The sequence below is a fragment of the Embiotoca jacksoni genome, unplaced genomic scaffold, assembly GCF_022577435.1.
Source record: "Embiotoca jacksoni isolate LCO1_2020_lvr unplaced genomic scaffold, fEmbJac1.0.p SCAF_39, whole genome shotgun sequence".
NCBI classification, from domain to species: Eukaryota; Metazoa; Chordata; class Actinopteri; family Embiotocidae; genus Embiotoca; species Embiotoca jacksoni.
Genome location: NW_027185391.1, coordinates 3,009,929 through 3,022,711, shown reverse-complemented (window position 1 = coordinate 3,022,711; position 12,783 = coordinate 3,009,929).

The following is a 12,783-nucleotide window of genomic DNA, read 5'->3' as shown; positions in this document are numbered from 1 at the left end:
TGCTTGCTCAAATATGCCAAATGAAGACTTTTCAGAGAGATATTTTTTCACAACTGTATTTGTTGTTACCATCATTACTTATTATTATTAGTATCAGCCCTTTTAACACAGAAGATACTGTGACGTTAGCAATAGGAAAACCATAAGTGTAAATATTAAAATGTACAATGTCTGAAATTAATTTGCAGGCCATGCCTTTCCTACTATGACAAGTCAAAATGTCTGCTGTAAAAAGGCCTAATTTATAATTTTTCTATTCTAAAAAAGTAGTAATTGTAAACCACACCAACAAAGTAGTTTTGCCGTGTCTAAAAGTACCAGTAAGTTTAAAAGGTTTGACCAGGAAAAGGAAGGTGCTGGCTTAATAAACCTATTTTTGTATCACCTACAGATGGACATAATGGGTTTGTACACAGGTTTCATGGTGACTTTATGCATACAATTAAACTGCATTTTCCTTTTATTTGAAAAAAAAAAAAAAAAAAAAAAAAAAAAAAAAAGGGATTCTCCCCAGGCATAAGAGTTCACGGTAAAGGGTGGGGAGAGATTCAAGCGTTCATTCATTGATTTTCCTTTGTCCTCTCAGTTAGCGGACAGCTGGATCCTCAGTCTGAACACTTCCGATTTACAATCGATCAGTATTCAGATAGCTCATCCCCGTCAACCTCTGCAACACAAGAATACAGAAGTGAGGCATTCACAGCTTTACCTAAAGTATCACTCAAATATTCTGTATAATGCTTTGCATTTTCCTTAAAATAAAACACATTTTTGTATCTATCTATCTATCTATCTATCTATCTATCTATCTATCTATCTATCTATCTATCTATCTATCTATCTATCTATCTATCTATCTATCTATCTATCTATCTATCTATCTATCTATAAACCATTAATCTTCATATAATATCCTTTATTCACATTGGTTGTACTCTAATCATTAGGTAAGATCTGCTTCAGTGAATGAATCAATGCTGATATGATGAGCATGTTTATGGTGGAAATAGTCAATGGTACCTAGCTTGGATGGGACTGATTATGGACAAACAATCAAGGGATTCTGTGCTGTGAGGTGCTTCAAAAACAGGCTTACATTATGACCAGAATAGATATACTACACCCAACATCCATGGCAAGAGAAAAAAATGCTGTAAATCATTTCATAGACAGTTTTATAAAAATTTAAAAATATTTCTGAATATATCTGCCAACTAAATGTAGAGTCCAGGTGAATGTGTATCAGTCTTTCAGTTTAGGATTTTCTTTCTGATTGATTACTAGGGTGACTTATTTCAGCCCTGTTTCTTTTCATAGTGTGGTATCAAAACAATTGTCTGCATCTGGTCAGTCTTCCCCAAGTGGAATCCTGGATTCACAAAGATTCTCAGAGTCCTCTCAGAGAGTTCTTAACTTAGCCTTAAAATTTTTTTAGCAAGTAGTTTCAGCTTATAGAGTGATTTAGGAAACTTCTCATGGGCAACTCTGAGCAAGGACAGAAACCAATATCTTACTGAAGAGGTGTGCTTGACCCCGTTACTAGGGATGACACATCCTTTTAAAATATGTGATTGGTTGATCCAAAGAAATGCAATCTGAGAAAGGGCTCAGAATTGACAGTGACATCCAGTGGAAATAAAATTAACTACGTGCCAATAATGAGATGGACCACAAACATCATCACTGCAAAATATAATTTGTAGCGTTTCATTAACGTGCGTTCATTCGGTGTTTAAAGAATATTTCTCTGACCTCGCTGTACTTCCTTAACTTTCTCCACTGCTTGAGAAATTCTTAAGCCTCTTAAAAGTCCTCCTCCCTGATCCTAACAGTTTTTCTTCATAGGAGCTCTCTTAAGGGTTAAGATGTTTTGTGAATAACTTTCATCTCCACAAGGATCTACTCTGCACTTTAAAAGGACATTCTTAGAAAACACACAACGTCACAGATTTTTCATAGAATTTCACCACGAGGAGTAACTTTTAGTTTTTTAGATCTTTGTGAATATGGCCCCTGATTTCTTTTCACCAAGTAGCTACCTCTTTATTCCTCTTCTTCTGCTTTTAATGTGAGACAAAAAAAAAATTCCCCACGGAGTTCATTGCACTTACAAAGCAACAATATCATTTATTTGGAGTAGTGTTTGTGTCCACCTGTTAAAGTCAGACGATGCAGACAGTGAGACCCAATAGCACAAGTTAGAGACAGATGGCAGTTTGATGTCTATGCTGAATGTTGTGCAAAAACAGCCAAAAGCAAAGTCAGGGAGGATCCAAAAAACACAGGCAGGAACAGTCCAAAGTCCACTAAGTAAGTAATCAATGACACCAGTGAGTGACCAAAAATAATATAGGTCAGTACACAAAAGATCGTGGAAAACAAGCAAGACAGCTGGAATGTAGTACATGGAAACAGTCGGTAAGGGAGAAACAGACTATATACACACGAGGGCTGAGAGATAATTGAACACAGGTGGAAACAGTTGGAGCAGGGAAGACAATCCCAATGGTGAGAAGACAAAACAAAAAACAGGAAACACATAAAAAAAACAACAACAACAGACATAACTTCAGCTACAGACTGTGTCACGAAGTGTTCACTCTCTTTTTTTTTTTTGCTCTGTTCTTGGTCCCCAACAACTCCTAAAGGGAAATATCAAGTTTTTTCAATGCTAAATGCTCTCCAGTATTCATGGCTATGTTCAGGCTGCAGGTTTTTTTTTTTCATATCCCATCTTCAGGACAGACTGTCTGCACTGTTATCTGAAAGTAAGCGGATTGGATTTGGTGTGTTCAGACAGCACCAACCTATCTGCACGGGTTGCCGTGTTGTACCTCCCAGTATTTTGCATGTTTAAGTAATTTAGTTTAAGCAAAATGGACACTGTTAAATTGCACATTTGAAAGACACAATCCTCCATGCATGTCGTTAGTAGATCAGCTTGGACATTTTATTGTGGGTGTTGTAAAGTTTCCACGAGCTTTTACACACACAAACCATTAGTAAATCATGCCCTAAGTGAGCAAAATCTGTAAAATGTAACATGTTTCATAATTATCTGACAAAAACTGGCTATGATTTAAAATACACGGGTTAGATACAGAAGTATAACCTGATCACACCCCTGTGAAAGGAACAGGGGTGTGAGACACACCTGAAGCAGGTTATGTTTGATGAATTGTGGGTAAACAGTAGGCTGGTGGAAGACAGCCTCTGTTCCTTCAACAGGGGTCTAAGGACAGCAGGCTGAACAGATGGATGGTGAGGCCGGACAGACCTGCAGAGGGTCAGCTGGTCAAACACCCCGCTGTTCCAACGTGTCACACACACATGAAGTGAAAACCTTTCCGCAGCCTCCATCCTGCTACATCACACCACACAGCGTTACCCTCACGTTGCGTACTCTGTCGCTCTACTTTTAAGGATATTTCATTTTTGCAAAAAAATACTTTCATTCTTTATTCTTTTATTTTGATGGTCTTTTTTAGAAGGTCATTCAATTGGTTTCTAGTCAATGCGAGTGCATGCCAATGAAGTGTTTAAATCAGGTATGTAAATTTAACATAATACAAACTTACAAATTAATTTTGTAGTTCAGTATGTGTATTGCTGAAAACTATTTGCAATTCAATTGTGGTCCAAAACTGCTGGAGGTCAAATTCTGCAAGCAACTCCCTAAGGATTGAATATTTTAGATTAGATATAACTACAACAACGCTTTGTTAACGGTAATATGAGCACTTACACTCATTAGCAGGAACAACTAGAGCAAGCAAAATCGCAGAGGCAGAGAACAATGAGGACAGACCATCTCAGACAAGACGGTCCCTGTTAGGAAAAATAGTAACTCATTGTCAGTGTGTAAATTAAGTTACTGTTATGTGTGCAAAGTTTCCGTTAGTCTATGTAAATAACTGTAGTTGAAAGGTCACTACTACATACACAAACCACGAGTTCCTCTCTTGCAACACAGGAACTGGCTTATCTAGTTTAGCACACACATTGATTAAAAGCAAACATACTCATATAGGGTGCAAAGAGCATTGAACCCCTATGCACTCACGTTACAGAACATGTGACCTTATCTATAGGAATGTAATCACGTGATGTTTTGTAACCCTATACATACAATAAAAGGAGCAAAGAGGGAAGTCTGATTCGGAGTTGGCTGATGCCAGGTGAAGAGCTTACAACTCTAAGACCCTGCACGGACTTCCCTTGCTGCAAGTAAAACTCAAGCCTTGTGTTTGTCTGACTGTGGGTTTGATTCTTATTCTATCAGCGCTATGTTATAGTTCTGAACCTAACAGTCCCTGAAAACTTTTCCATGAGCCTAAGAAGGACAGAACTGGCCACATACCTGGCAAACCTAAAAGAAGATTTGGTGACTGTTTCAGAAATAAATCAAACCCAAATCCTCAGTGGATGCAATACAGGAAACTGTCCATGCTTTCCAGATACTTTTAGCTTTGACTGAGGTGTTGGCAGGAGGATTTAAAATGGCTTGTTACAATTAACAACACAGTTAAAGGCCTGCAAAACCGAAAGGCTCCCCCGCTGGACAGATTGGAGGACCTGGAAAATAGATCACCGTCAAATCTATACAGACCTACAAATTCATGTGGGGTGAAAAAGGTGACATGTTTTGATTGTGTGTAAAGTTCATGCCGTAACATTTTTGCCTGGTAATTTTGGTGATTTTAACATGTAAATGAAGAACTTGATGCACTTCAAGAAAAAAGGGAAAGACAACATTTACTTCAAAATACATATTTATTAAAGATTATTTCTCTATATCTTGGGCTGTAAAAGCCTTTTAAGTCTTAGTTTTGGCTGTCTAACAGCTGGTGAGCCAAAAAGTCTATTTTGACCTGTATAAGTCTTTCAAGGACTATGTGCATCTTTCTTGCCACATTTATTTCTCTTACCACTTCTTCCCTTTTCCCTGCAACACTCGTAGATGGCTTGATATATGTCGAACTCCGAGCTTTTCTCTCTCACTCTGAGCAACCTATTTTGTCACTGGGCCTTGTCTTTTGTCACTGCCAAATTGAAGGAAACAGTTTTCTGAACCATCGCTGTATCCTTCTTGTCTGAAAATAATGTTTAAAGAGGCAAACATGTTTGACACCCTGGGGGAAAGCCATCGCTTTCTATGAACAAGTTGCTATACTGTAGGTTGATCTGATCTAATATGTCAGTACTAATTAAAGGGAAGACTTCCTTGAGAAGTCTTGTTGGGATGGGATCCAAGAGACAGCGAGACAATCCAGATGAGAAAATAATTGTAGTCAAGGTATAAATAAATCTGGTCCCACAGTTGCTTCTGGGGCTGCTGTGCTTAGCAACACATCAGTGGCAGTGGCAGGAAAGGTCTGCCCAATTTTTTCCCAAATGATAAGAATTATTTTAGTAAAGAAGTTGATGAAGTCATTTCTGCTGAGAGCTGAAGGAATAGAGGGCTCAACAGAACTGTGACTCTTTGTCAGCCATTTCCCCTCCAGCTTTCTAGTCGCCTGCCTAGCAGAGCGTAACTGTGAGTTGTACCAAGGAGACAACTTCCTCTGGTTCATGACTCTTTTCTTCAGAGGGGCGACATTATCCAGAGTTGCAGCAGAGAGGCTGCAGTGTTTTCTACAAGATGATCCACTTGTGTGGGACTAAAGTCGACGTAGCTGTCTTCCACTGCTTTGGCACATGGCAAAGAAGATAAAAATGTAATTGCTTCCTTAAACTTGGACACCATTATCAGACAAACATCTACTGTAATGGAATTTATTTCCAAGTGCTGTGTAGTCCATTGTTGTAAATTCAAATGTTATTAAAAAGTGGTCCGACAAAACAGGGTTTTGAGGAAATATGACTCCATTTTTCTGGCCAACTACACGCAAGTATGAGGAAAAGTTTCATAACATGAATTCACAAAACAGGGTGAGGTCCTTAACAATGTAGCAATTACAGACCCATATTGGAAAATGTGACAATATGACAACTTTGGCCATACCATTTGACTTTATTGGTTCCTATAGGGATAATTGGATCCTCTAGCCCTTAAGAAATTTACATGAATTTCAACTGGAAAAGAAGGAAATGGGTCCTTATTTTTTTTGTAAACCCCCCCAAAAAATTTAAAATGGGCTTATTTTCCATTCATCCAGTGTCTATATTTATTGAAAATCTATATGAATAAGGTAAAAGAAATGTTGCCGGACATTTAGGCATGCAACATTAGGGCTGTTTTTCCTTTTGATGATCCGGAATAGTTAAAAGACAAAAACGAGTAAACCATCTTGTGCCAATTCTTTTATTGATTTTTTAAAATTATAAATTGAACAATGAAGAAAGTTGGACATGTGACATGGAAGTAAATGTAATCTTTCAAAATAAAAGGCAAATGAATTGAAGAGCAATAGATGGATAGAAAAGTATGGAGGATACCCTCTGCCACATTGTTGATGAGGTTTAGGGCTGTATTTTTGGTTCTGATAGGCTAATTATAATGGTTTTGTTTTGTACAGCCTTAAAGGTGAAGCTTGTAGAATTGTGAGGAATTTCCTGCACAGGTTTTGGAGAGCAGTCGGATTCTATTATTGAACCCAGAACAAACCTATCAAAAATCTTGTCTTTCCTTACAAAGCTCTTAATGGCCAATTTCCATCTGATCTCAATCTTATCTGATCTTATTGCACCATATCATCCCAGAGTATCTGAAATCAGAACGGGAGGCAGAGTCTTCAGCTTTCAGGCCAATCTCCTGTGGAGCCGTCTCCCTGCTTCGAGGCAGACACCCTCTCTACTTTTAAGATTAGGCTTAAAACTTACCCATTTGACAAAGCTTCTAGTTAGGGATGGCTTCAGGTGACCCTGAGTCATATCTTTGTCATGCTGGTTTACTGGAAGACCTTCCATGATGCACTGAGCTCCTCTTCTCCAACTTTTACTCTCCATGCATTTATATTCCTCCATTACACCTCATTAACTTTATGACTTATCTCTCCCATTATTTTATTGATTGTTTGTTATTTCTATGAAGTTCTCTTGCTTGTGTGGTTTTGTGCTTTTTTATTTTTACAGGTATCCCTGGAGCTGCATGTCTCTGCACTGTGACAACCAGCTCCACCAGCAGGTTGTCTTGGACAATGCTGTTACTTTCTCTTGTACTCTCCCTTCACTCCAACCAGTTGAGGCAGATGGCCTCCCAGCTCGGAGCCTGGTTGTGTCAAAGGCTTTTTCCTGTTCAGGTTGAAAGTTTTTCTTTCCCACCATCAGATTATTTATCACATGGGACCCTGTTGATTTGCTGGTTTGCTCTTTATAACGTTGTAAGGTTCTATTGTGAGGACTTTACAATGTTTAAGTATCTTGAAATCATTTTTGTGGTGATTTGGCACTATATAATTTGAATTCAACTGAATTGAATTCAATCGAATTTGAATTGAAGCCAGTGGAAACCGTTGAGTCAGATGTGTTAAACACTAAAGTCAACCACCGGATCAGACATCAGTGTTATGTGGTGGGTGTTTTTCCAAGACCCAAATGCAAGCTCACAGACTCGAGGTATAAGTTCCAAAGTACAGTCTTTATTTGTAATAAACAAAAAACAAAAACAACAAACCAAAAGGTGGCACCTCTCGTGTCCACTTACTTCCAGCCGGGAGGGCAACTCGACCGACAGCTCCAGGGGGACACGGCTGACAGGGCAGCCGGCAGACCAGCGGAAGGGACGGCGTCAACAATCCTCCGAGCCGGGAGGGCAACTCCACCGACTGGTGACTTTGACCGGGAATATCCGCAGGAGGCACAGAGACCGGAGGAACGGGAACAGGACTGACGGAGAGCAGACGGAGAGCAGACGGGTGGCTAACAAAAATGAACCGACAACCAGAGTAGTGCAGGGGCAGGTTACATATAGTCTGGGGTGGTGATCAGGGGTGAGTGGCTGCATCTGCTGGGACCTGTGAGGGGCGTGGCCACGGGAGGTGAGGGGCGTGGCCACAGACAAAGACAGGGGACTGAGGGGACACAGGAGGAAAGGTGATCGGGGGGGGGGGGGGGGGGGGGGGGGGGGGCAAAAACGGAGGAAAAAACTGGACTCCTGACACATCAGTGTTTTGGCCAAAGGCTACATCTCACCATCAGTAAGTGTAAAGGAATGCATTTGCATTATCATGACTGTAATATATTACAGACTTATTGTTCAACCTAACACTTATGAATTGAGATTATTCAAGCGTGCCTATTTTTTTTATTGCATGCATGTATATTTTTAAATGTATTGTATGATTAAATTATTATCATAGTTTTTTTCCCCACTGCATGGTCAGTTTTGAAACAAGCCTTTTTGTCAAACTCTGACACATTTTAAAAGTGCACTTTCCCTTTCAAGTAAACCAACATTAAACAAAACTGATGGCAAACAGTTCAGGAAGCACTTGAGCTTCATATCCAGCCAATGTTTTGTCACTGTGACTCCGCTGGGGGCGCCAACGTATCAGGGAGACGGACCATATATACATTTTAAACTCTTACAATTTAGAAGTTAAACTATCACTAAATGTCACAATGTCACAATTTTGTTGGATATTCCAGAATCTTTGTAACTACTGTAGTTAACCAGTGGCAGATATTTATTCTTGATTTTATGTAATTTTCTTTTGATTATGTGTCAACACTCGATTTAAATTTCCTCTGTTATACATTAGATATCTGCCTCATGTCAGGCTGAGTCAAGCGCTTTGATGATTGAAATTGGAGATATTTTCATATTTCAAGAGAGTTTCATTCACATTTTAAAGGCAGCAAGGGAAATTAAACTTTACGCTATTATACTGTGCTAATATGGACACTTTAATATGTGATGGTTAACCACAGGTAATTTCGTCATTGCAATCTTGAACGCATTTTGTTGAGATATATTTTGTACTGGATGATCACATTTGGTCTCACCAAACCAGATATCCCCACATTGAAATAAAAATGCTGTGTATAAAGGAAGCATGGAATCTTGGGTTATTTTTAAATATACAAATCTTTGACTGCACTATCAGTCAGGTATGTTTTGAATATCGTTTTTTCTCTTTAGCGTACAGTCATCAGAGCTCAGACCCTGCTGCTCCAACAGCAAACACAAATCCTCAATGGGATTTCAACCTCAAAACGTACAAATCCGAGAAAGATTATTCAGTAAAAACCTGCTTTCTGGGTGTTTACCGAAGGAGTCTTTTAGCTATCTGTCAAACTAAAATCTAAAATATCACGAGAGATTCATCATGGTCATGCCCTTCTATATAGGCTTCTACATACTGTATGTTAAACTCTTTATGTCTACAAAGGTACGTGTTTGTATGTTTCAGATTTGAAAGCAGTCTTGTCATTGACTGTATCTCAGAGTGTCTGTGGTCTTTCTTTAACTTGAAAGACTCATTGCTGCCCCTTTAAAACACAATACAGGCACAATTTTCATTGCAGAGGCATTATGTTAACAGTGTGTCAAGGGTCATGTGAGCTTCCTCAGAAATACCTGTGTTCAGGTCACACACTCACTGGAAGGCAACATCAATGAAGAACAAATTGCAAACAAACACTTTTCTGTATTTTGTTAACAATTTTGGTCTGTTGTACAATGTTTTCATTTTTTTAATCTGGGTTGTAGAAATGATTGAAACAAGCCTTTTAGTGACTCCGTAGGGAGATAAAATGAGACATGAGTGTGCTGTTTATGACCAAGGAGTCTTACTGGGACACTGAAATCAGCATCTGCTGGCAGTGAAAGTTTATTCCGTGTACACAAGTGGCGGAGGCTTACCGCCGAGGTCCCAGCAGTCTCCACCCCTCATCTGTGTCTAATATGATGAATGATGTTCCTCTTTGCTTTCTAAAACTCCCCTGTGCTCTGCTGTGGGCTAGAAAGTGCAGTGTCAGGACATTAGCTCTCAACACTGCCACTGTCCCTGACATCAGGGATCCTGGAAGCAGTCACAAATAATTATGTTTCTCCAGAATAAAAATGCCCTCATAGACCCATGTGACTCTGACCTTGATAATTTATAAAATTAAGGTTTTGTATTTTCCCATTAATTTCCTGGAAGAACAGTAATAGTAATGTTTGAAGTGAGAACACATTGTATTTCCTGTCACGTGAATAGGCAGAAATTAAAAGAAACAAGGTTCCTGTTGAGTTTTGAGGGCCGTCACGTAAACACAGACACTCCCCTCATGTTGTCAGTGCTGATGCTCACATCTACTTCCTGTTAGCTACAGCTGGCACATTAACTGTTTTTACACAGAACTCTTTGTATTTACTCTGGAGATTATTTTCTACTCTTTTCCTGATCATGCAAGTCTGAAGAGAGTTTAAATATACAGATATCAGCCTTTCTAAACTATTCAATTCATTCAAATTGTCACAGATGGTCAGTAGGATTATTGTTATTAGTGTCACAGCAAACGGTCTGAGTGATTTTGTAAGTGAGACATTTCTGTTTTTGATCATTTTGAAAAATGTGCAAAGATGACAAAACAAAATGAAAACATGTTTTGACTTTGTCACCGTGGGGTTTAGATTAATGGGTAAAATTGTAAGTTGTGTTAACACACAAAAAAGAATGATGAAGTTACTGATATGCAATTGAATTCCAGTTTTACTGTGGAACACCAGTTTTAAATTGTTTAACATGTGTAATGTCACACTGTCTGACAGCCAGCTTTCTCAAGAGAATATTACAACCTCGTGTCAAAAACCTTATTTGCGAAAAGGTCATGCAGAAGACTGTGTCCCCTAGTGCTCCACTGTTATTTACCTGGATTTACTGCTGCCAATGTGAATATTCATGATGACTGCTGATACCAACAGGACAACAGCATGCTCAGGAACATATAATGAATAACTGAAGCTTTAAGAATAAGGAACAGCTACAGTTTGAGACAGAGATCATAGAAGCAGCGTTTTCCTTTTTGCTGCCGTGAACATGAAAACTTCCAGTGGCTGCAGCAGGAAGACACCTCTGACCTGAAGAATCGTCTCTCCACTCTACTAATGACTCCGTTTGACCGCTCTCTTCTCGACTGGAATTACTGGAGGATTAGTTGCTTCATCCTCCCTCTGTGGCTTCTATGTCGATGGCTCCTACTTGCTTGTCAGATAGATGTGGGCTCACTGAGGGAAACAGGGTTGACTTTTTTTTTCAGCGGGGTGGTTATGGATAACAGTTTCGGGCTTTACCCCCTTCATAGATGATCTCTGGCTTTACAGTCACGACTACCTGGTTATCTTTGTATCTTTAGGTTACGTATGACATCTGCACATTTCGCTTACCAAACTGAATGTGTTTTAATCCCACTATGCAGACATTTAAGACCTTTCCACTAGCTGGCCTTTCTCACTGAATACTGTGCATGTCGTAGACTGTAGTCTCTGCCGGGGGAAGGACACAGCTGTTGGTGGCCCACCCTCTGGAAGTGGCAGACAGGAAACGTCTCTCTAATAACCGCAATGGCTACGATCACACCACCCTGCAAACAGCTGTTAGAACCCAGATGAAACATCTGTCTTTGGTTATGACCAAATACCTGCAAAATGAGCTCCCAAATAACATGCAATGACACAATATGACATCAAATGGACTTTTGGTGCTAATTACCAAATATGAACATTCTTGATTTAAGATGGTCGGCATGATAAACATGAAACCTGCTTGATATCATCATATTCACATTATCAGCACGTCAGCATTCCAACATTCACTCCTTAAATGGGCAAGCATGTATAAACATTTTGAAAAAATAATTAATTGATATTTTCTACTGTATTTAGGCTACAATTACACAATTTCATGATTTTTTTTTTGTTCGAAAAAGGACCTTTAGTTTCCAATTTACCATCTGTATCTCAGATATATTGCCCATTTGAGGTGTACATTTATCATTTTCTTCTTTCTTATATATTAGATGTGCCTACTTTAAAAACATGTTATAAACAGTTAATTTGCTTGTTTTTTATGTATTGTATATAGTTTTAAAAATGTGAAAAAAAATGAACAATAGTCATTGACATGTTTTTGAAATATGATGAGTTATTAACATTCATGAATAAAAGATTATTCCTAGATTTTTTTTTTCTATCCTCTTCCTTGTGTTACGTTAGAACTATCCTATCAGCATTGGAAGCTGAGGAAATAGTTACGAGCATTTTAATCGGTGACAATGCAAAGCTTCACTTTACAACTTGTACATATGCCGATGGTCCATCCATTCAGGCGCATAATACATCATAATATATCACAATACATCCTAAAACATCCTAAAACACCAGCCTCTCACTAACAGGTGAGGTGTTCAATCCCATCATATCTCTTATCATCCACAGACCCCTGAACCAATCACAATAGAAACCACCACAAACCTGAGTGTGTGTGTGTGTGTGTGTGTGTGTGTGTGCGTGTGTGTGTGTGTGTGTGTGTGTGTGTGATCCACTCATTTACTTAAACACATCACCATAATAAATGTGGCGAGGGCACAATGGAGAGAATGGAGATTTGGACGCCACCTGGGGGATTAAACCCCAGAAATTAAATAAATCTTGAATATGGTATTGGTGAGTACTAATTAGGCATGTAGGCATGTTACTAAGAGAAGACAAAGACGCATTTCCAAATTATAAAGTATTTTATTGGAATGACAAAATAATGAAGTGGCAAGACTGCAGCTGCTCGGGAGCGAAGACTGTTAACAAAGGGAAAACTTACAAAACCGATAAGGGAATTAAAAATATCTTTATTACATTTT